Raw genomic sequence first — 22,213 nt, 5'->3', positions numbered from 1 at the left:
ATAGTAACAATTCTTAATCTTCAGTGTGCATCAGATTTACCTGGGAAGTTTGTTGAAAATCAGATTTTCTCTTGAAAATCAGGTGCTGGGGTTACAAAAGAACCTATCTACAAGGCACTCACAATATAATGGGAAAGAAAGAGAAGTAAAATAATTTTAATCAAGGATATTGTCATTAATTTTCTATGCCACTCATTTGTCACATTAAATTTATTGCTTTATACATGATCCATTATTAGTTATCTCTTTAGGTATGTACAAGTCATATCTACTTTGTAGATCAGAAGTTCCTTGAAGGCAGAGATTATGTAATATTACTATGCAGCTCTCATTAGTCCAAAAGCATTCACCAAAAACATTGTTGAATGAATCAGTGGTATTCATACAGAATATTTAATGGGTGCTTTTTTAATAAATGTTACAGGATAGAGACAACAAAAACATTGGGAAACCTCAGAGCACTTATTATGGGAAGACACAGACTGAGTTAAGAAATAGCTCTATCTATTATATTAGATATAATTTGAAGCAATGGAACCACTTCTAGCTGGGAAACGGTCATAATGTAATAATAATGCAGATAAATGTTGCATGATTCAAATGGAAAGACATAGTGTAGACTTACCATAAATGCAAAATTTGAAGGGGTGAAAGGTAATTATTAATCAATAATGCTATCATTCTAGTTACCTGTCTAAATGTCTGTGTGTTCCCCCATTGTCTTAGGGTGGTTTCTCTAGAGAAGGAAAACCACTGAAGCGCATACATATATACATGCATATATATAGAGAGAGAGAGAGAAGAGAGAGAGAGAGAAGAGAGAGAGAGAGAGAGAGAGAGATTTAATTCAAGGAAATGGCTCATACCATTGTGGAGTCTGGTAAGTCCCAAACCTGGGGTCAGGCATTGGGCTGGAGGCTTCTCCTGACTTACATGGTTGCAGGGGCCGACAAACTCAAATCAGCAGGTCAGATGACAGGCTGCTGGCTCACACCCCAAGAACCTTAGGTCAAATGATGACAAGTTGGATATAGGATCCAGAGCCAGAGAGAACTTTGCCAGAGCACCCAATATATATATACATATATATTGGATGCAGGTCACACCCTCAAGGAAACTCCCCGTGCATCAGATACTTGAATAAGGATGTGACTTTTATAAGCCTGCAACTCAGGATACACCCCACACTAATCCTGCTTCATAAAGGTTAGGATTTACAACACATAAAATGGAGGATAATTACATATCACAAATGGAGGGGAAATCTTGCTCCTTCCCAACATCTCTGTGGTCTCTGGTGACTGAACAGAGGTCAGCACCATGTTGTTTCCACATGCCACAGACAATTCCCTGCACAGAGGCAGAAAGTCCCCTATCCAGCCCATGTAAAGCTATGGAAATGGGAACACGACATGTCTGAGTGAGGCCCTACGTGCCTCCTCTTCTTCTTTCCTTCTCCTCTAAGGCCGTGCAGACAGTTTAGCAGAAGTTCCCAAAGTTAACCTTGTTCCAGACATAGCCGTGGCCAAAGAGAATTCCAAAAGCCAAAGCTAAGACGTGTTCTTTTCTACTTACTCTGAGTAAGCTGGGAGGAAAAGGTCCCGATATATTTTGTCACAGTCGCCTGTAAACAAACATCATCAGTAGCAGCATAACAGCTTCTATTATGAATGGGTATGGGGTACACAACTGCCTGGAAGGTCAATGCTGGGAAATATCCAAGTTCAGGGTCAGTGTATAGATCCACATCCCTAGTAGCATAAGGGGGCCCTGGTGGTGCAGTGGCTAAGCGTTTGGCTGTTAATCAAAAAGGCTGGCAGTTTGAATCCACCAGCTGCTCCTTGGAAACCCTATGCGGCAGCTCTCCTCTGGGGTTGTTATGAGTTGGAATCAACTCGATGGCAATGGGTTTACGGATTAGTAACATAAGAACTTGAATAATGGAAATAAAAATTTCAAATTTGTCAATGGCAACACCTATGTTAGCTCTGTATCTTGGAGGAAAAGATTAAGCTGAGAGGAAGTGCCAAACAGGAACACACTTTGCAGAATTCTGTAGGCAATCACCTTGTTGGCCTCAGCATGGTTGTACTGTAAAATTGTGTACCTGTGGGGGCTTAATCAGGCCTTATGAGTAGAAGCAGAGTCCCAGAGTGGTGCCAATGGTTAATGTGCTCAGCTGCTAACCAAAAGGCTGGCCGTTTGAGTCCACCCAGAGGCACTGTAAAAGAAAGGCCTGGCAATCTATTTGCGAAAAATCAGCCATTAAAAACCTTATAGAGCTTAGCTCTACTCTGACACATGTGATGCTGTGATCGGATCGACTCGACGGCAACTGTTTTTGTTTTTGAGTAGAAGAAGCAATGTAAGTGACTTGACAGATGTGCGAGGAGGAGCTATAATAGATTTCAGCAGGTAATGGCAGACGAGTCCGGAGATAGCTGTTTTCCAAAGAAGAAATGGATTGGACCTGTTTATCCTGGCGACGTAAAGGCAGAAAGGAGGACTGTGACATTCTTCCGGTGGTATGAAAGGAGTGGGTAACAGATTTTTACCATGTCCCCTTAGGTCAGCATCAAAGGGATTTATACTAAATGCTCAGGAGAATGTTGTGTAGATGAAAACAAAACAAAACAAAAACAAACAAAAAACCCACTGCCGTCGAGTCAATTCCAACTCATAGCGACCCTATAGGATAGAGTAGAACTGCCCCATAGAGCTTCCAAGGAGTGGCTGGTGGATTCGAACTGTGGACCTTTTGGTTAGTAGCTGGACTCTTAACCACTGGGCCAGAAAACAGTGGAATGATATAATATGGGAAGGGTGCCAACTTCTTTGCAGATTTTAAAGAATCTAGTAAATGGAAGGCCTTATTTCCTAGCTTAGGTAGGAAGTGTCCTTTTAGCTCTGTTACTCTATAAGAACGTGTAGACAAGCTTAGTTTAAGTTGTATTAGTAGAAGACAACTTTAACTCCTCTATTGCCTACTATTCGAATGGGGAATAATTTAGCATTTTCTCCGTTCAAAATGAAATATGAGCCTTCATAAAAATCCTTCCCCATAGTTACAGCATTCTGATGTGTTTTTATATGTTAATTTTAATGTAGTATATTAATTTTGATTACAAATGTTCCCACACACATGCCCACTGGTGGTTAATAGTCTATGTTTACCGTCTCATTTGTACATTTTTTGGGTGGTAATGCATGCTGATAACTCATTAGGATACATGGCTGGAAAATTCTCATTTTAAAGTAGAATAGTTGTTAAGCAACATTAAAGTTTAATTAGAACTCTTCACTGCATTTCATTATAGGGTTATTCTGTAATGACTCAGTAGGTCCTGGTGTTTACTAACGCAGAAGTGACAGCACATAATTCTGCTAAATTATTGCTACCTCACTGGAGAAGACAATTGGGAAATGAGGACCAAACAAAGGCATTGTTTAAAGAGGCTCAGGGGCAAGCACGGCCTCGGAACAGGATCCTCGTTTCCTTTTAGCTACCTTTTCCCTGTCCATCCAGAGCAACATATAGCAAGTAAGCCTCCTCTACCAGAGGTTAAGTAGCTCACATAATGGCTCCAGTGGCAATTTTCACATTTTGCGTGAAACCCTATTTTTGCAAGAGTAGGCATGAAGTGGGGGCCTGTTAGATAGAGTTTAAAATTGCTCAAATGCATTATATGTGGGGAGAAAAGCAAGCTCCAAGTAACTGTCATAAACTGATATTTCTAAATAGCTTTCTGCTTTTTAAATCATTTTATTCCCCTGTAATTAAGATACATATGTTACATTATGACCAGGGAATATAATGGCGTTAGAAAACTTCATCAAATGTGCCCTGGCCCGCCTCGACCTAGCAGGGTAGTGATTTTCATATACGAGCACATTGAAATTTCTTTTTTCCTTTTTAAATTTTCCTTCATGCAAACCTCGTAATCTTGCTGTTAATTGGATTCCCGGCCCTCCTCTGCCATTACGCCTAAGACGACCTACGCATACTCAAAGTGAATTGAGGCAACTATTTTGATAATTTGGTTGAAAATTAGTTTTCACTAGGACATCCCGATAACAGTATTTATGTGTCTGTATTTGCGTGTGTGTGAAGAGTTAAGGTTGGGGCTGTTCTGGTGGGGAGCATTGAAGTGAGTGGACGAGATAACATCTATGGCATAGATTATCTAGATAATCACCTTAACTCTTCATATGCCTTTTTGCACTAGAGTTTCGAAAGCAGACGTTCTTGCGGTATTCCTGACCTTAACCAGTTGTTGTCAAGTTGACTCTGACTTATGATGACCCTATGTGTGTCAAAGTAGAAACGTGCTCCATGGGGTTTTCAATGGCTAATTTTTTGGAAGTAGATTTCCAGACCTGTCTTCTGAGGCACCCCTGGATGGACCCAAACCTCCAAACTTTTGGTTAGCAGCTGAGAGCATTAATTGCTTGTGCCATTTATTCCTGACCTTAGAGGGAAAGAACTCAGTCTTTAACCATTAAGTATGATATTAGCTATAGGTTTTTTTTTTGTAGGAACCTTTTATCAAAGTTTTATTCTTTTTCAGTTTGTTGAATTTTTTTTTAAATCGTGTATGAATTTTGCCAAATAATTTTTTTGCATAAATTGATATGATCTTTTAGACTGTTACAATGATGGATTACATTGATTAATTTTTGCATATTGAACCAGGTGTGTTGTATTATTCTTTTTATATATTGCTGGATTCAATATTCATAAGGTATATTCGTCTATAGTTTTCTTGTAATATCTTTGTCTGGTTTTGGGTATCAGGGTAATGCTGGCATCAGAAAATGAGTTGGGTAGTATTTTCTATTTTCTGGGAAAAGTTACTGGAATTCATGTTATACCTTCTCTAATTGTTTGTTAGAATTCATCAGTGAAGCACTCTAAGCTTGAGATTCTTTTTCAGAAAGTTTTTAACTACTGATTCAATTTATTGGTATTAATTTTTTGGTAGTTTGTGTTTTTTTCAGAAATAGTCCATTTCATCTCGGTTCTTGAATTTATGTATGTGGAGTTGTTTGTAGCATGCTCTTGTTATTCTTTTAATTTTTGCAGAATTTGTAGTGATACCCCCTCTTACACTCCTGGTATTGGTAATCTGTGTCTTTGTTTTCTTCTTTATCATTCTTGTGAGAGATTTATCAATTTTATTGATCTGTCTTTAAAAAAATTTTTTTTTTAAACAGTTCTTGGTTTCATTGATTTCTCTGTTTTCAGTTTCATTGATTGCTGTTCATATCTGTATTATTCCCTTCTTGTTCTTGCACTGGATTTATTCTGCTCTGGTTTTCTAGTTTCTTAAGGTAGAAGCTTAGATTATCGATTTGAGACTTTTCGTATTTTCTAATATGAGCATTCCATGTTTCTAATTCCCCTCTACATGATTTGACCAAGGCAAAGTCATAGAAGCTTCATAGACGGCGAGGGACAGAGTTACTGGGCTGAGGGTTGGGGACCATAGCCTCAGAGGCATCTAGCTCAACTGGCATAACACAGTTTATAAAGAAAATGTCCTACATCCTACTTTGGTGAGTAGCATCTGGGGTCTTAAAAGCTTGTGAATGGCCATTTAAGGTACATATACTGGTCCCACCCCATCTGGAACAAAGAAGAATGAAGACAAGCAAAAACCCAAGGGAAAGATTAGTCCAAAGTACTAGTGAACCACAACTAGCACAACCTCCACCAGACTGAGTCCAGAACAACTAGATGGTACCTGGCTACCACCACCAGCTGCTCTGATGGGGATCACAATAAAGGGTCACAGATAGGGTGGGAGAAAAATGTGGAACAAAATTCAAACTCACAAAAAAAGACCAGACTTACTGGTTTGACAGAGACTGGAGAAACCCTGAGAATATGGCCCCCGTACACCCTTTTAATTCAGTTCTGAAGTCGCTCCTGAAGTTCACCCTTTGGCAAAAGATTAGACAGGCCTATAAAACAAATAATAACACATGTAGGTCAAAGATGTATATGACAGTAAATGGGCACATCAGCTCAAAAGCAAAGATGAGAAGGCAGGAAGGGAAAAGAAAACCAGACAAGTGGAAATGGGGAACCCAGGGTAGAAAAGGGGAGAGTGTTGACACGTCGAGGGGTTGGCAAACTATGTCATAAAACAATTTGTGTTTTAATTGTTTAATGAGAAACTAATTTGCTCTGTAAACTTTCACTTAAGCACAATTAAAAAAAAAAAATTCCCTGTAAGCACGGCTTTAGTTTCATCTCACAAATTTTAACATGTTGTATTTTCATCTTTGTTCATTTCAAATAAAATATTTCCTAGTTTCCCTTAGGGTTTCCTCTTTGACCCATGGAATATTTAGAAGTATATTATTTGATTTCCAAGTGTTTGTAGAATTCCCTGTTATCTTTCTGTTATTGATATCTAGCTTAATTTCATTATGGTCAGAGAACGTAATTTGCATGATTCAATTCTCCGAAATGGACTGAGGTTTGTTTTATGAACCAGGATATGCTTTATCTTGGTGAATGTTCTGTAAGTATTTGAAAAGATTGTATAATCTGCCTTTGGGTGGAGTGCTCTATAAACGTCAACAAGATTTAGTTGATTGATAGTATTGTTTAGTTCTTTTATATCCTTGCTGATTTTCTGTCTAACTTAGTTCTATTGACTGTGAGAGAGAAGTATTGAAGTCTCCAACTATAATCCTGGATTTGCCTATTTTTCCTTTCAGTTCTTTCAGTTTTTGCTTCATGAAGCTTTGTTGTTAGGTGCACACACATTTAGATTGTTATGTATTCTTATTGAATTGATGCTTTTATCATTATTTTATGTCTGTCTTTATCCCTAATTTTCTTTGCCTAACTGACCTGGACATACATGAGCAGGCTTAGAATGGTGGTTAGGAATATGGACTTTGGAATAACATACACTTTAGCTTTGAACCTGGGTGTACTACTAGCTAGTTGTGAGACTGTGGATAAGTTTTATGAGTTTATTTCCTCATCTCTAAAATAGAATGATAACGTTTATTCATTTCTCTCTCTGGGTAATTATGGAGACTAATTGACATAATCTGAAGAAGAAAATGCCTGCCTTGCACAATAAAAACCAAAAACCAAGCCTGTTGCAGTCAAGTCAATTATAACTCACAGCAACCCTATAGAACAGAGTAGAACTACCCTCCAGAGTTTCCAAGGAGTGGCTGGTGGATTCTAACTGCCAACCTCTTGGGCAGCAGGTGACCTCTTAACCACTGCGCCACCAGGGCTTCGACGCATGCAGTAGGTACTCAGCAAATGTGAGCTCTGTATTATTCTTAGATTGTTTTGTGAATGTCAAAGGTCTCTGCTCACTTTGGTTCTTCTGTCTCACAGGGGCAGGCAGAAGCAAAATCATAAGAGGTCTCATGGGACAGAAAGTCTTCACCTTTCTTGGATGGTCAAAGAAGCCATGATGTTTTTCACACTGGAAATAAACCAGCCCCTCAAATCAAATGGTACCAGGGCTAATAATGACCTACCTTTTTAGCAACTGCCATAAAATTCAGAATTACTTTTAAATGTGTGTCTTTTTCTTTAAAACAAAAAAGTTCACATAAGCAAATGCTAATATTTGAAAAAAAATAATTGATGCACGCAAATACTGTAGTTCAATTTGCATTTAAATAGGCAGCCTTAATATTTCCTTTTAAATAGGCTTTATTTTTTCTCTTGTGAGACTAAAAATTGATTTCTTCTTTTTAGCAAAATGGGTGCCTACTGAGGTACATGGTTAAGAGACATGTTGCAGCTGTTCTTTTATTTTTCCCACTCAGCCTGGAAATAGCCTTACTAGAGCAAGGCAGAAGTGAACAATAGAAATAATACTAAAAAAAAAAAAAAAAAAAGTGCTTCTGCAGAGGATTGATCAGTGGCTTAACAAAGATTTACATCAGGATGACATTATCTCTGTAAATGCACAGGGCTGCACAGAAAAGTCTTCCCTATTTACAAGCACAGTCAATCTTCCATTTCTGATTGTGGCAGCTTTCTCCGTGATGCCACAGTGACCCTCTTCAAATACACTGCAGTGACAGGCTTTCTCTGCCTCTCCTCCCTCTGTACAGGGATGAGAGAGTTTTCTGAAAAAGCCTCCGGTAATGCAGTTTTGAAAAATCACAGCCAGAATACTGCTTAGAAGAAGTGAGGATGGCAAGACTTCAACTTACACATTGCTTTGGACATATTACCAGGAAAGACAAGTTCTTAGAAAAAGACATCATGTTTGGTAAAGCAGAGGATCAGTGAAAATGAGGGAAACCCTCAGTGAGATGGATTAATACAATAGCCACAACAATGGTCTCCAACATACCAATGACCATGGAGATGGTAAAGATCAGGCAACGTTTCATTGTTGTATATAAGGTGTCCAGGAGTTGGAGCTTACTTAATGGGAGCTAACAACGACAACAGTGACAAATGCAGTTTTGAGAAGTGGAATTCTCATCTGGAATTTATTACTGAAGTAACTCTTGAACAGGTGTTTGGTAGATGTGGTTCCCAGGTCCCTGGGAAGGGGAATCACAGGGTAGAGCTAAGAATTTATTGAGGTTCCTTATCCAAGTCTAACTCTAGGTCTGCTAATGGTCCATGGCAGGAAATACCAGGGACTTACCCAGACCCACATTCTCCTCATCATTCTAGGCACACTGCTAGACTACACTCTCCAGCCTTCCTTCTAACTAAGTGTGGTCATATGCCTGAGTTTTATCTGAAACTGATACATACTACTTCCAGGCCTGGCCCCTTAAACACCTCTACACGTTCCATGTTCTTTTCTCCTGCTGACTGAATGGAGTGAGATGACTCCGAGGGCAACCTTGGAAGCCAAGTATTGAAGATGGCAGTGTATTCATCAGCCTGGGTTCTCTGAATGACTGTTCTGCCAACCTGTTCACTTGTTCAGTACTATTTCATGAGCAGTGAATACACTTCTACAGAGTATGAGCTGTTATACCTTTTGGGGCCTGTTTGTTGTAACAGTTAGCCTATCCTAACCAAGAGGCCTGTGAGTTCTGCTGATGCAGGAACAGCAGTCCGTTAAGCATCTGGTAATCCTCATACATCTTCTGTGGGAATCTAAGGTCTAGGTTATTGTTCAGTGATGCCAAAGTAGTTCTTTCTCAGAATGTCTAGCATTCCCATCCCACCAGATCATTTTAGGTTCTTTCCCTTTTTCAGTACAGTAATACTTTACTCAGCCACTCATTCATTTGACCACTTGAATTATCATCCATTCATTTGATTATCTGTTCCCCAAAATGTTCCAGAAATGGAAGGCAGTTTACAAAATAAAATAGAACAAAATGGCCTACAAAAACCAGGCGTGAAATAAAAAAGGAAAACAAGGGAAAATTCGAGAAGACGGGGCCAGTGGTCTGACAGAGACTTGAGGAACCCCGGAGACTGTGGCCCACGGATGCTCTGTAAACCCAAAGCTGAAACCATTCCTGAAGCCCACTCTTCAGACAAAGATTAGACAGACCTATAAAACAAAGAATAATACATGGGAGAAATGTGCTTCTTAGTTCAATCAGATATAAGAGACCAAATGGGCGGCTCCCGTCTAAAAGCAGGATGAAAAAGCAGGAAGGAACAGGAACTGATCCAATGGACACGAGGAGCTCATGGTGGAAAGCGGGAGTGTGCTGTCACATTGTGGGGCTTATAACCAATGTCACAAAACAATATGTGTATAGATTTTTGAATGAGAAATTCACTCGAGCAGTAAACTATTACCTAAAGCACAATTAAAAAAAAAAAGGAAAGAAAAAAAAAATGGAGACAGGAATATAGCTGCTGTTGAGCTGCCCTGATTCATGGCAACCCCATACACAGTGGAAGGAAATGCTGCCCAGTCCTGTACTATCCTCCTGATGGGTTTTGGGTTGGGACCATGGTGATTCACAGGGTTTTCAGTGGCTCATTTTCAGAAGTAGATCACCAGGCCTTTCTTTCTCGTCCATCTTAGTCTGAAAGATCCACCGAAACCTGTTCAGCATCACAGCAACAGACAAGCCTCCACTGACAGACTGGTAGTGGCCGCACATGAGATTCACTGGCCAGGAGTCAAATCTGGGTGTCCACATGGAGGGTGAGAGTCCTACCACTGAACCGCCAATACTTCATATACTAACATATACTCAATCTTATTTACCCCTTCCCTCTCTGACATCTTACTGCTGAAGCTGCTCCTGACTAATCCCTCTCATTTCCTTCTTCATGAATCTTAATTTCTTGGGAGACCATTTCTTTAAACATTTCCTGATAGCCTCAATTTGTCATCTGCTCCTGTGGGATCATTGGTGGCTTCCCATTCTTTTAAACTTAATTTAGGCAGTTGGACAGTTTGATATGGGAAGCCTTAACTCAGAAAGTCATTTTTCTTATCACTCATGAAACTGAGTATTTTCTCATATTCCATGCTTATTTGCCATTTGTATTTCTTCAGGTTTTTCATTCTAACCTATTACTGATTTTTCTATTATTTTAAAAATTGATTTATAGGCATTCTTTGCATATGAACAATATCAATCCTGCCTGTAACATTTATGTGACAAACATTTTTTCCCGGTCTGTCTTTTGTCTTTTGAAAAAAAGGTATGTGGGTTATATTATTTTGTGTTTCTCAAAAAAATTTCAACACATAATTTTTTTTGGACAAATAATGCGTTATATAGTCCTATTAAAAAAATTCAAGGAGTGCAGAATTATATAAAGAAAAATATAAAAAAAATTCTTTTATAACCTCCCCTCTAGTGTTGTCATTTTACTTTTCGGGAAAAAGCACTGCTACATACCAGCTTGGTGTGTATCCTTCAAGATATTTAGCTTTTTTTTTTTTTTAAACGTATTTACACCTAAATGTTCATATAGATGTCGCATATGTATGTATTTTATACACATGCACATAAACATAAAAAAATATACATATATAAAAATGGGATCATGATACATATATGTGTATATATATTTTTTTATATATATTAGCCTGTGACTTTTTAAAATTTAAGTGTATATTTGGAGAACTTTCCATGTAGTATATCTAGATCCAATTAAAAAAATTGCTGTGTTGTATTCCATTAGATTGACATATTAGAGTTTATTTAACCATTCTTTAATCTATGGACATTTATATGGTTTCCATTTTTGTTACTACAAACAATACCACAATTCTTCATTCCACTTTGAACACGTGTGGAAGTATTTCTCTACGATATTTACAAGTGCAATTGTTGGCTATTTTAAACCCTTAAAAAATTTAAAACAAATCTAATGGGTAAAAAATAATCCATTTGTTGTTTTAATGTACATTACAGTGATCTCTAGGAAGAGCGAACATTTGTCATTTCCTTGTCAGCCATTTGTATCTTTGTATCCTGAATAGTAATCATTTCTTTTATAAATTGTAAATATTTTCTCCCTGTTTCTCATTTGTTCTTTAAACTTTGCTCATGGTATCTTTTGTGGAGAAGCTATTCTGTTTTATGAATTCAAATCTGTCCATCTTTCATTTTTTGACTTCTGGCTTAAGAATTTGGCTTAAGAAAACATTCTTTACCAGAAGCCTACAATATATACTCCTAGTTTTCTTCTGCATAAAAATGTATAGGTGAGGCAGAGACAGGCTAGCTGTTCAGCAAACTCTTTTCCGTTTCCTTTGGAGCACACAGCCAGACTTTGCATTCCAGCCTTCCTTCCAATTGGGTGTGGCCACGCTACTGAGTTCTGCCCAGTGGAATGTGGACAGAAGAGAAATACTGACTTTGGGGCTGGCCCATGTGATCTTTTATGCTCTTTTTCCTTCCTGTTGGCTGAAATGCTGACAGCCTGCAGGGAAAACTGGGGAGCTACACATTAAAGATGGTGGAACCACAATATGGAAGGTACCAGATCTGAATCACCCCCTGAGAAGAGCTGTTCAATAAGAAATACTTGCTTTAACTTTTATAGAAGTTGAGTTTTAAGCCACTGAGATTTGGGGGTTTATCTTTTACAGATGCTAAATAATTTAACTAACATGTATATATATATACACACACATATTTCTAATAGTTATATCTTTCATACGATTCATAATAAGTTATTTTTTCATGTTTGGTGTGAGATAAGTATCTAACCTAATTTTTTTTTCCCCAAATGGATAGCCAATATTTGGGGGGGGATAATTTGTCTTTTCTCTAACTACGTAAAATGTTACCTTTATCACATATTTGGTGGTAGCTCCTACAACTGACAATTTTCAACCCTTTTTTGACCTCTAAAAACAGCATTTTCACTTGAGTCAATTTAATATTAAATTCTCATACACATTGGTATATTTACGGACTTTCTATTCTCATGTATCAAGCTATTTGTTTCTTCATCAATAACATGCTTTACAAGTTACTGAGCTTCATAGTATATTTTCATACCAGGCAGAACAAGATGAATTTTGCAGTCAGTCGTTCAAGTTCCACAAAATAAATGAATGAATAAATAAAAATAAATAATAAAAAGAAGAATCCTGTTGGGCCCTGATGTTTCTGTTAATGGTGGTGGAATAATTTGAAAATGGATAGTGGTGATGGTTGTACAACGTGATCAACGTGATCACCACTGGTGTGGACAGGTAAAAAATGTTGACTGGCAAATGTTTTGTTACATGCATTTTTACCACAATAAAACAAAACAAAATGAAATTAACCCACCCCCCCAAAAAATCCCTTTGGGGTTTTGAGTGGGATTGCATTAAATTTGCATAGATTAATTTCTTGAGAATCAATGTCTGTGTAGTAAGAGTTTTTTTTAGTTGGGAATATGAACATATGCAGGCAAGATAAAACTTGTACACAAATAATTAAAAATATACAAGCCACAGCTCTAGGGAGGCCGGCAGTTTAATGATCACTACTCGTATCTTTTTCAACTACAGGCATGAAGGACAATTTACTCACCGGACAACCTGAACTTTAGATTTGTCCGGTCTCCTCTGGTTTCTGTAAGGGAGGGAAGGATACCGTTATGTATGTATGTATGTCTGTATATATGTATTTCTGTGTCTCTCTACTAGGGGGTCTTTGTTGTTGTTAGGTGCCATCTAGTGGGTTCCAACTCATAGCCACCCTACGTACAACAGAAGGAAACACTCCTGTTCCTGCGCCATCCTCCCAATTGTTGTTATGTTCGAGCCCATTGTTACAGCCACTGTGCCAGTCTATCTCATTGAGCGTCTTCCTCTTTTTCAATGATGCTCTACTTTACCAAGCATGATGTCCCTCTCTCGGAACTGGTCCCCCCGATAATCTGTCCAAACACATGAGATGAAGTCTTGCCATTCTCATTTCCAAGGAGCACTCTGGCTGTATATCTTCCAAGACAGACTTGTTCATTCTTCCGGCAGTCCATGGTATATTCAATATTCTTTGCCAACACCGTAAGTCAAAGGCATCAATTCTTCTTCCATCTTCCTTACTAGGGGGTAAGTATCATAAAATCAGGACTTTGCCTACTTTATTCATGTAACCTCAGTGATTAGAACAGAGCCTGACCCATAAGAGGCCCTCAATAAATATTTGCTTTAAATGAAGGAAAGAATGGCTATTGGGCTAGCCCTTAATGAGAAAGGTGGTTTGCATCTAATACATGATATGTAATGAAGTATGTCATAGCATCTGGGTGGTTATTTCTCTGGCTCTTACAACATTCCCATGTTGTTTCTATTGAACCATTATGGAGAAAATGGTTTGTAAAATGGCGGTGATGATTAAAACATTCATAGGTATGGCCGTAGAAGAAATAGTGCAAGGAATGAACAAGGTTACTTACAGCAGCAGCAAAAGATTGAAAACCACCTAAATGTAAATCAATAGGCAAATGGTTTAAAATACTATGTCATATTCATACAGTGGAATGCATACAGCTGTTACAAACAAAAGAACTAGTATGGAAAGATCTCCAAGATAAACTACATTGTTAAGTAAAAAACAAAAAAGTGCAGAGCAGATGATGAAATATGCAACCTTTTGTGAAAAAAGGGTAAGAGATAAAACTATGTATTCATACGTATTTACATTTGTTTCTAAATTCATAAAGAAGCTCTGGAAGGGTTGTGAGAAATTATTAAAAGCGATTGCCTGTTGAGTGATGGGAACCAGAGTGAGAGTGACACTTTTCACTGTATACTTTTATGTATTATTTGATTCCTAAGCCACCTGAATATTGTTGTCGTTAGCTGCCACGGAACTGAGTCACTTCCTGGTCATGGCGACCCCGTGAATGCAGAGTACGACTGCTTTATAGGGTTTTCAAGGCCGGGACCTTTCGGAAGTAAATCACCAGGCCTTTCTTCTGAGGTGCCTCTGTGGGTTTGGACCGCCAACCTTGTGGTTAGTAGTTGAGAGCTTAATTGTTTGTGCCACCCAGGGGTTCCTATGTGAATATTATCTTTAAAAATTTTTAAATAAAAAAAATCATGAAATGCACACAAAAGCATGTGTTAGAGAGCCTGAAATACAAAAAAAAAAAAAAAAAATGATGAGGATAATGACCGTATTTCCTTGAAGAAATTCTCTTTATCCATTAGTTGGTACAGTAAAGAAGTGAAAAGCATTTCGATTTGTATCCATTTAGAAGAACAGTGTCTCTTTTGTATAATTGTTAAATGTTGGCAAAGTTAAAGTAAGGTGGTGGCAGCAGCAGCAGCAGCAGAATAAAACACCAGACACGGATATCTCCAGCCATTCGCTCTTCATCCAGAATCAAAGCGCTGTCCTCGACTAGGTGACTAGGCAGTTAGGGTTAAAGTCCCTTTTTTTCCTTCTTCTTTTCAGGCTATAATGCTTTATGTGCATCAAATTATTTTAGCGACGCTTCTGTCTTCATGCAAAGTGTTCCAGCTTTTTCCTCTTTGTTCAAGTTAGACCAATTAAATATCTCTTAACAATTTCAAGGCAAATTGGTTCCGGAGAAATAACAAGCGACTCTCCCACCACTCACGTATTCACCACAATAATTAAATTTGTTAACAAATATAAAGCATAGAATTGCAAGTATCGAACAGTCTCAGCTGCTGTGGTCTGCTTCATTCATCTTCCTCATTAATATTAACCGCCCTGTCCTATGTGATTGTAAGAGTATTTGTCTTTTAAATTTATGTCGTGAACTGAGTTGACAAGGACTTTGCTTATGGTATATATATATATATATAAATAGCTTTATCTTTCTCTAAAACAAAACAAAAAAAATTATCAAAAAGTATTATTGATTATGGACTATACCAAGAGAATTTACATAAATTCAGCCACTATCCTCTAGGAATTTACAAGGAAATATTTAATTTACAATTGAAGCCTCATAATGTAGATTCGATAATAAATGGGATGAAGTAAAAGAAATGAGGCACAAAAGGTCATGTATAATTCCATTTATATGAAATGTCCAGGATAGGTGACCCCATAGAGATGGAAAGCAGATTGGTGGTTGCCAGGGGCTGCAGAGAATGGGGAATGGAGAGCAACTGCTTCAGGGGTACAGGGCTTTCTTTTGGGGCAAAGACAGCGTTATGGAACTACATGGAGTTGGTGGGTTGCACAACATTGTGAATGTCCTAAATGTCACTGAATTGTGCACTTTCCAATGGTTAACTTTATGTTGTGTGAATTTTATCTCAAAAAAAAAAAAAAAAACGAAATGTGAAAATGCTTGGTGCACTCACCATGTAAGTAAGTGTACGGCATTTTATTTATTTATGTATGGCACCCATTGTAATACAAAAAGTCTGACAATGACTTAGGGAGTGGATAAGCAATTTAGGTTGGGGAAGATGGATGAAAGTAGCTTTAATAAACATAATCAGCTTTTTCAGCCAGGTAAAAGACCCCACAAATGTTCAGGTTATTAACTGGTACTGACCAACTGACTGGTAATGGTGCATCTGATGAGAGTGAGCACTGATGGCTCAGGGAACTGTGAGTCAAATTATAAAGTTTTATTAAAATGTTTTCTCCACTTGTCTTCAATGGTTTAGATCCAATCTAATTTTCTTTCAAAATTGAAGTCTGGGACTCAAGCTAATTTATATGACTGAACATTTAAAAATAGGTGTCCTTTCTACCTGTGTGCAATATTATGGAGAAAAAGCCCTGTATGTTTCCACAGCACTGTTGATAAAACTTATTAAAATGATATGCAATGGGAAGAGCATAACTGGAGCTTTGTCCCTGAACACTGAAATTTATGGGGACCCAAATGACTTGTTTTCCCACTCTCCCACCCCAACCACCCTTCCAACTACCCTTCAGCAGTTGGAGCAAGCTCTCTTTCCCCCTTTCAGCCATTGACATTGGTAACTGGACACGGACAAAGCCAAGACCCAAGGTCAAAGTCTGAGAGAATGAAACGCTCAGGGCCCCAGGTAAAAAATACATATTCACTTTCTCAGATAATTATCACTGATCTGGCCCTAAACTTGGGATGCCAGCAGCCACTCAAGAAATAATCTCTTTCTGGGACCCGAACCTCTAGGACTTATTTTATTTTGATGTGCAGTCCCTGGATGTTATTCAGCATTGTTCAGGAGCCAGGCACAGCTAGTTGTAAAGGGGTGCTTGGTGAATAGCTTGGTGGTCCTCCCAGCAGGTGTACCTTGGACTTATAGCCCCCATTCAGGCCTGGTCACCATCTAGCTTCTTCCGCTCCCTCCCGCATCTTCTATTATTCCCTTTTACTATGACTTTGGTCTTCTTTCCCTCTCTATCTTCATTTCCTGTACAAATTTTATCTTTCTTCATGGCAACTCTACATAAACCCAACATAAAGAAACGCTGCCCCCAGATAAGTAAAGAAAGAACTATTGAAGGAGAAGAATAAAGTAGGAGGACTCGCACTATCTGACCTCAGAACCTACTATGCACCTATGGTAGTCAAAACAACCTGGTACTGGTACAATGACAGATACATTGACCAATGGAACAGAGTTGAGAACCCAGATGTAAACGCATCCACCTACAGTCACCTGATCTTTGATAAGGGCCCAAAGTCCATCGAATGGGGACTAGACAGTCTTTTTAACAGACGTACTGGCAAAACTGGATGTCCATCTCCAAAAAAGTGAAACAACCCATACCTCACATCATATACAAAAACTAATTCAAAATTAACCAAAGACCTAAATATAAACCCCAAAACTATGAAGACCATAGAAGAAAAAATAGGATCAAGGCTAGAGGCCCTAATACATGGCATTAACAGAATACAAACCATAACTAACAACACAAACTCCAGAAAATAAGCTAGATGACTGGGCTGTTCTAAAAAGTGAACACTTAACACTCATCAAAAGACCTCACCAAGAGATTAAAAAGGCAACCTACAGACTGGGAAAAATTTTTGACTATTACAAATCTGACAAAGGTCTAATCTAAAGTCTACTGGAAAATCCAACACCTCTACAAGAAAAAGACAAATAATCCGATCAAAAAGTAGGCAAAGGAAATGAACAGACACTTCACCAAAGAAGACACTCAAGCGGCCAACAGACACATGAGGAAATGCTCACGATCTCTAGCCATTAGGGAAATGCAAATTAAAGCCACGATGAGATACTATCTCACCCTGGCATTACTGGCATGAATCAAAGAAAAAGAAAAAAACAAAACAAAACAGAAAATAACAAATGTTGGAGAGGCTGCATGAAGATTGGAACTCTTATGCACTACTGGTGGGAATGCAAAATGGTACAACCATTTTGGAAAACCATAGGGTGCTTCCTTAGAAAGCTAGAAATAGAAATACCATATGATCCAGCAATCCCACTTCTAGGAATATATTCTAGAGAAATATGAGCTGTCACATGAATAGATATATCCACATCCATGTTCATTGCAGCATTATTCACAATAGCAAAAAGATGGAAACGACCTAGATGCCCATCTACAGATGAATGGATAAACAAACTATAGTACATACGCACAATGGAGCACTATGCAACAATAAAGAACAATGATGAATCTTTGAAGCATTTCACAACATGGACGAATCTGGAGGGCATTATGCTGAGTGAAATAATTCAATCACAAAAGGGCAAATATTGTATGAGACTACTACTATAAAAACTCTTGAAAATGTCTACACACAAAAAGAAACAATCTTTGATGGTTACAAGGGAGGGGAGGGGTGAGTGTGGAAAAATACTAAATGGACAATAGGTAAGTGGTAACTTTGGTGAAGGGTAAGACAGTATACAATACCGGGGAAGCCAGCACAACTTGTCCAAGTCAAGGTCATGGAAGCTCGGTAGATACATCCGTACTCCCTGAGGGACTGAATTACTGGGCTGAGGGCTGTGGAAACTATGGTCTTGGGGAACATCTAGCTCAATTGGCATAACATTGTTTATAAAGAAAATGTTCTGCATTCTACTTTGGTGAGTATCGTCTGGGGGCTTAAAAACCTGTGAGCAGCCATCTAAGATACTCCACTGGTCTCACCACTTCGGGAGCAAGGGGGAATGAAGAAAACTAAAGACACAAGGGAAAAATCAATCCAAAGGACTAATAGACTGCATCTACCATGGCCTGCACCAGACTGAGTCCAGTACAACTAGGTGGTGCCCAGCTACCACCATTGACTGCTCTGACGGGGATCATCATAGAGGGTCTTGGACAGAGCTGGAGAAAAATGTAGAAAAAAATTCTAACTCACAAAAAAAGGCCAGACTTACTGGCCTGACAGAGCCTGGAGGAACCTGAGAGTTTGGCCCTCAGACACCCTTTTATCTCAGTAATGGAGTCACTCCTAAGGTTCAACCTGCAGCCAAAGATTAGAGTGGCCCATAAAACAAAACGAGACTAAAAGGTCACACCAGCCCAGGGCGAGGACTAGAAGGCAAGAGGGACCAGGAAAGCTGGTAATACGGAACCTGAGGTCGAGAAGGAAGAGTGTTGACATGTCATGGGGTTGCTAACCAACATCATAATGCAATATGTGTACTAACTGTTTAATGAGAAGCCAGTTTGTTCTGTAAACCATCGCCTGAAGTACAACTAAAAACAAAAAAAAAGTACTGTGGCTTGGGTCAGGTGCACCTTAGTCCTCAAAGTGACACCTTTGCTTTTTAATTCTTTAAAGAGGTCTTTTGCAAAGATTTCCTACTGCAGTATGTTGTTTGATTTCTTCCTTTTAAAAAATTTTTATATCTTTTTTTTTGCTAATCAGAGGTGACTTCATTACTGAGCTTAAAGGGTATCTGGGGGCCATACTCTCAGAGTTTCTCCAGTCCCTGTCAGGTAAGTCTGGTCTTTCTTTTTGAGTTAGAATTTTGTTCTACACTTTTCTCCAGCTTTGTCTGGGATCCTCTATTGTGATTCCTGTCAGAGCAGTCAGTGGTGATAGCCGGACACCATCTAGTTGTACTGAACTCAGTCTGGTGGAGGCTGTGGTAGTTGTGGTCCATTAGTCCTTTGGACTAATCTTTCCCTTGTGTCTTTAGTTTTGTTCATTCTCCCTTGCTCCTGAAGGGGTGAGACCAGTGGAGTATCTTAGATGGTCGCTCACAGCAAGCCATGGTATTTTCAGTCACCTCATATGCATGAGATAACTGAACAATGAATAAGGAAAAAAAAAAAAAAGAAACGTGGCCTGATCCTGCACCATCTTCATAATCGTTGGCACGCTTCCGTTCATTGTTGCTATTATGTAGTGCCTTCCAACCTAGGAGGCTCATCTTTCAATACTATATGGGACAATACTCTGTTTTGATCTGTAGGGTTTTTTTTAATATCTTATTGTGTTTTAGGTGAAAGTTTACACAGCAAATTAGGTTACCATCTAACAGCTTTGATACAAATTGTTCTGTGACAACGGTTACAATTTTTACAATTTGTCAGCATTCTCATTATTTTCATTCTGTTTTTTTCTGTTTTCATTGATCTAGCTTCCCTGCCCCTCCTTGCCTTCACATCTTTGCTTTTGGGTAAATGTTGACCATTTGGTCTCATATAGTTGATTGTTTAAGGGAGCACATTACTCATGGGTGATAATGTTTATTTTATAAGCAAATCCACTACTTGGCTGAAAGGTGATCTCTGGAAGTGGCTTCAGTTCCAAGTTCAAAGTGTATGTTAGGGTGATAGCCTCAGGGGTTCAGTCCAGTAAGTCTGGCCTTCTGTAGGAATTTGAGTTTTGTTCTGCATTTTCCTCCCATTCTACCTGGGAACTTTCATTGTGTCCCTGGTCAGAATGGTTGGTAGTGGTAGTCAGGTACCATCTAGTTCTGATCTCAAGCTACAGGAGGCCATGGTTCATGTGGGCTTTTACTCCTATGGATTATTTTCTGATTCGAGACCAGTATTAGTATCTTAGATGGCTGCTTGCAAGCTTTTAAGACCCCAGATGCTACTCACCAAACTAGGATGTAGAACATTATCCTTATGAACTATGTTATGCCAACTGACTGAATTGTCCCATGAGACTATGGTCCTAAGCCTTCTAACCCAGTAAACCAATCCCTGAGGTGTTTGGATATGTCTAAGAAGTCTCCATAACTTTGTTATATATATGAATATATATGCAGCATGCTCAAACGTGTACATACATGTGCCTTATATATACCTATCCATGCATGCACATGTACTCAAATATGCCTTCATATACACATATATGCATACATATATATCTGTGTAATCCCATTCATATTTTTTGGTTGTTATTACTGTTGTTGCAAAATTGTATATGTTATAGCATTTACCAGAATTGTCCCTTATTCTTGTTTACTTCTTAGTGTCTTCATTTGCCTTGGCCAAGTTGTGCAGACTTCACCCATATTGGGTATTGCCTTTTCCATCACCAAAAATAACAAGTGTTAACCATCTAGAAAGTAATTCCCTTTTCCCTCCCCCTTCCATCCCTGGTAAGCATCAAAGAACGTTGCTTTCTGTGTGTATACCTATTCTTGACTTTTTATAAATATGAGACCATACAATATTTGTCTTTTTATGATTGACTGGGCTATCTCACTCAGCGTAATGTCCTCCAGATTCATCCATGTTATAACATGTTTTGTGGACTTCTCATTATTCTTTATAAAAAAGCAAAACCTGTTGCCGTCAAATTGATTCTGACTTACAGAGACCCTATAGGGCAGAGTAGAACTGCCCCATAGGGTTTCCAAGGAGTGGCTGGTGGATTTGAGCTGCGAGCCTGTTGGTTACAGCCGAGCTCTTAACTACTTTACAGTTGGATAGTATTCCACAATGTGTATGTATCACAACTTGTTTATCCATCCATCTGTTGATGGGCACTTAGGTTGTTTACATCTTTTTGCTATTGTGAAAACCATATTTTTACATGCAATATATGTTTTTTGCTAACCACACAACTCCCCCCCCCCACACTATTTTTGTAACTGAGCTATGCTGTGTGTTATATGTGTGGGAGCATTATTTATGTGGGCACATTATTTGCAAAAAAAGTATGGTAATGCTGCAGTCAACGTGGGTGTGCATGTGTCTTTTCGTGTCACTGTTCTTGTATTTCTAGGACGTATATTTAGAAGTGGGATTGCTGGGTCATAAGGTAATTCTATTTCTAGCTTTTTGAGGAAGCACCATACTGTTTTCTGTAGTGGTTGTACCATTTTACAATACCACCAGCAGTTTACAAGAGTTCCAATCTCTCCACAACCTTGCCAGCATTTGTTCTTTTGTGTTTTTTTGATTAGTGCCATTTTTGCAGGGGTGAGACGGAATCTTGTTACAGTTTTGATTTATATCTCTCTGAATTTGGAGCCCTGGTGGTGCGGCAGTTAAGACCTCGGCTACTAACTAAAAGGTCAGCAGGTCGAATCCACTACCCACTCCTTGGAAACCCTATGGGGCAGTTTTACTTTGTCCTATAGAGTCGCTATGAGTAAGAATTGACTTGACCACAACGTGCTTGGTTTTTAATGGCTAATGATCATGAGCATCTTTTCATGTGTTTTTTAGCCACCTGAATGTCCTCTTTGGTGAAGAGTGTATTCATGTCTGTTACAGATTGAATTGTATCCCCCCCAAAATGTGTATCAACGGCTAGGCCATGATTTCTAGTATTGTGCGATTGTTCCTCATTTTGTGATCTGATTTGATTTTCCTATGTGTAAATTCTATCTCTATGATGTTAATGAGGTGAACTAGCAGCAGTTATGTTATTGAGGCAGGA

Source organism: Loxodonta africana, chromosome 9, assembly GCF_030014295.1.
Source record: "Loxodonta africana isolate mLoxAfr1 chromosome 9, mLoxAfr1.hap2, whole genome shotgun sequence".
NCBI classification, from domain to species: Eukaryota; Metazoa; Chordata; class Mammalia; order Proboscidea; family Elephantidae; genus Loxodonta; species Loxodonta africana.
Note: the sequence above shows the minus strand (reverse complement) of the source record.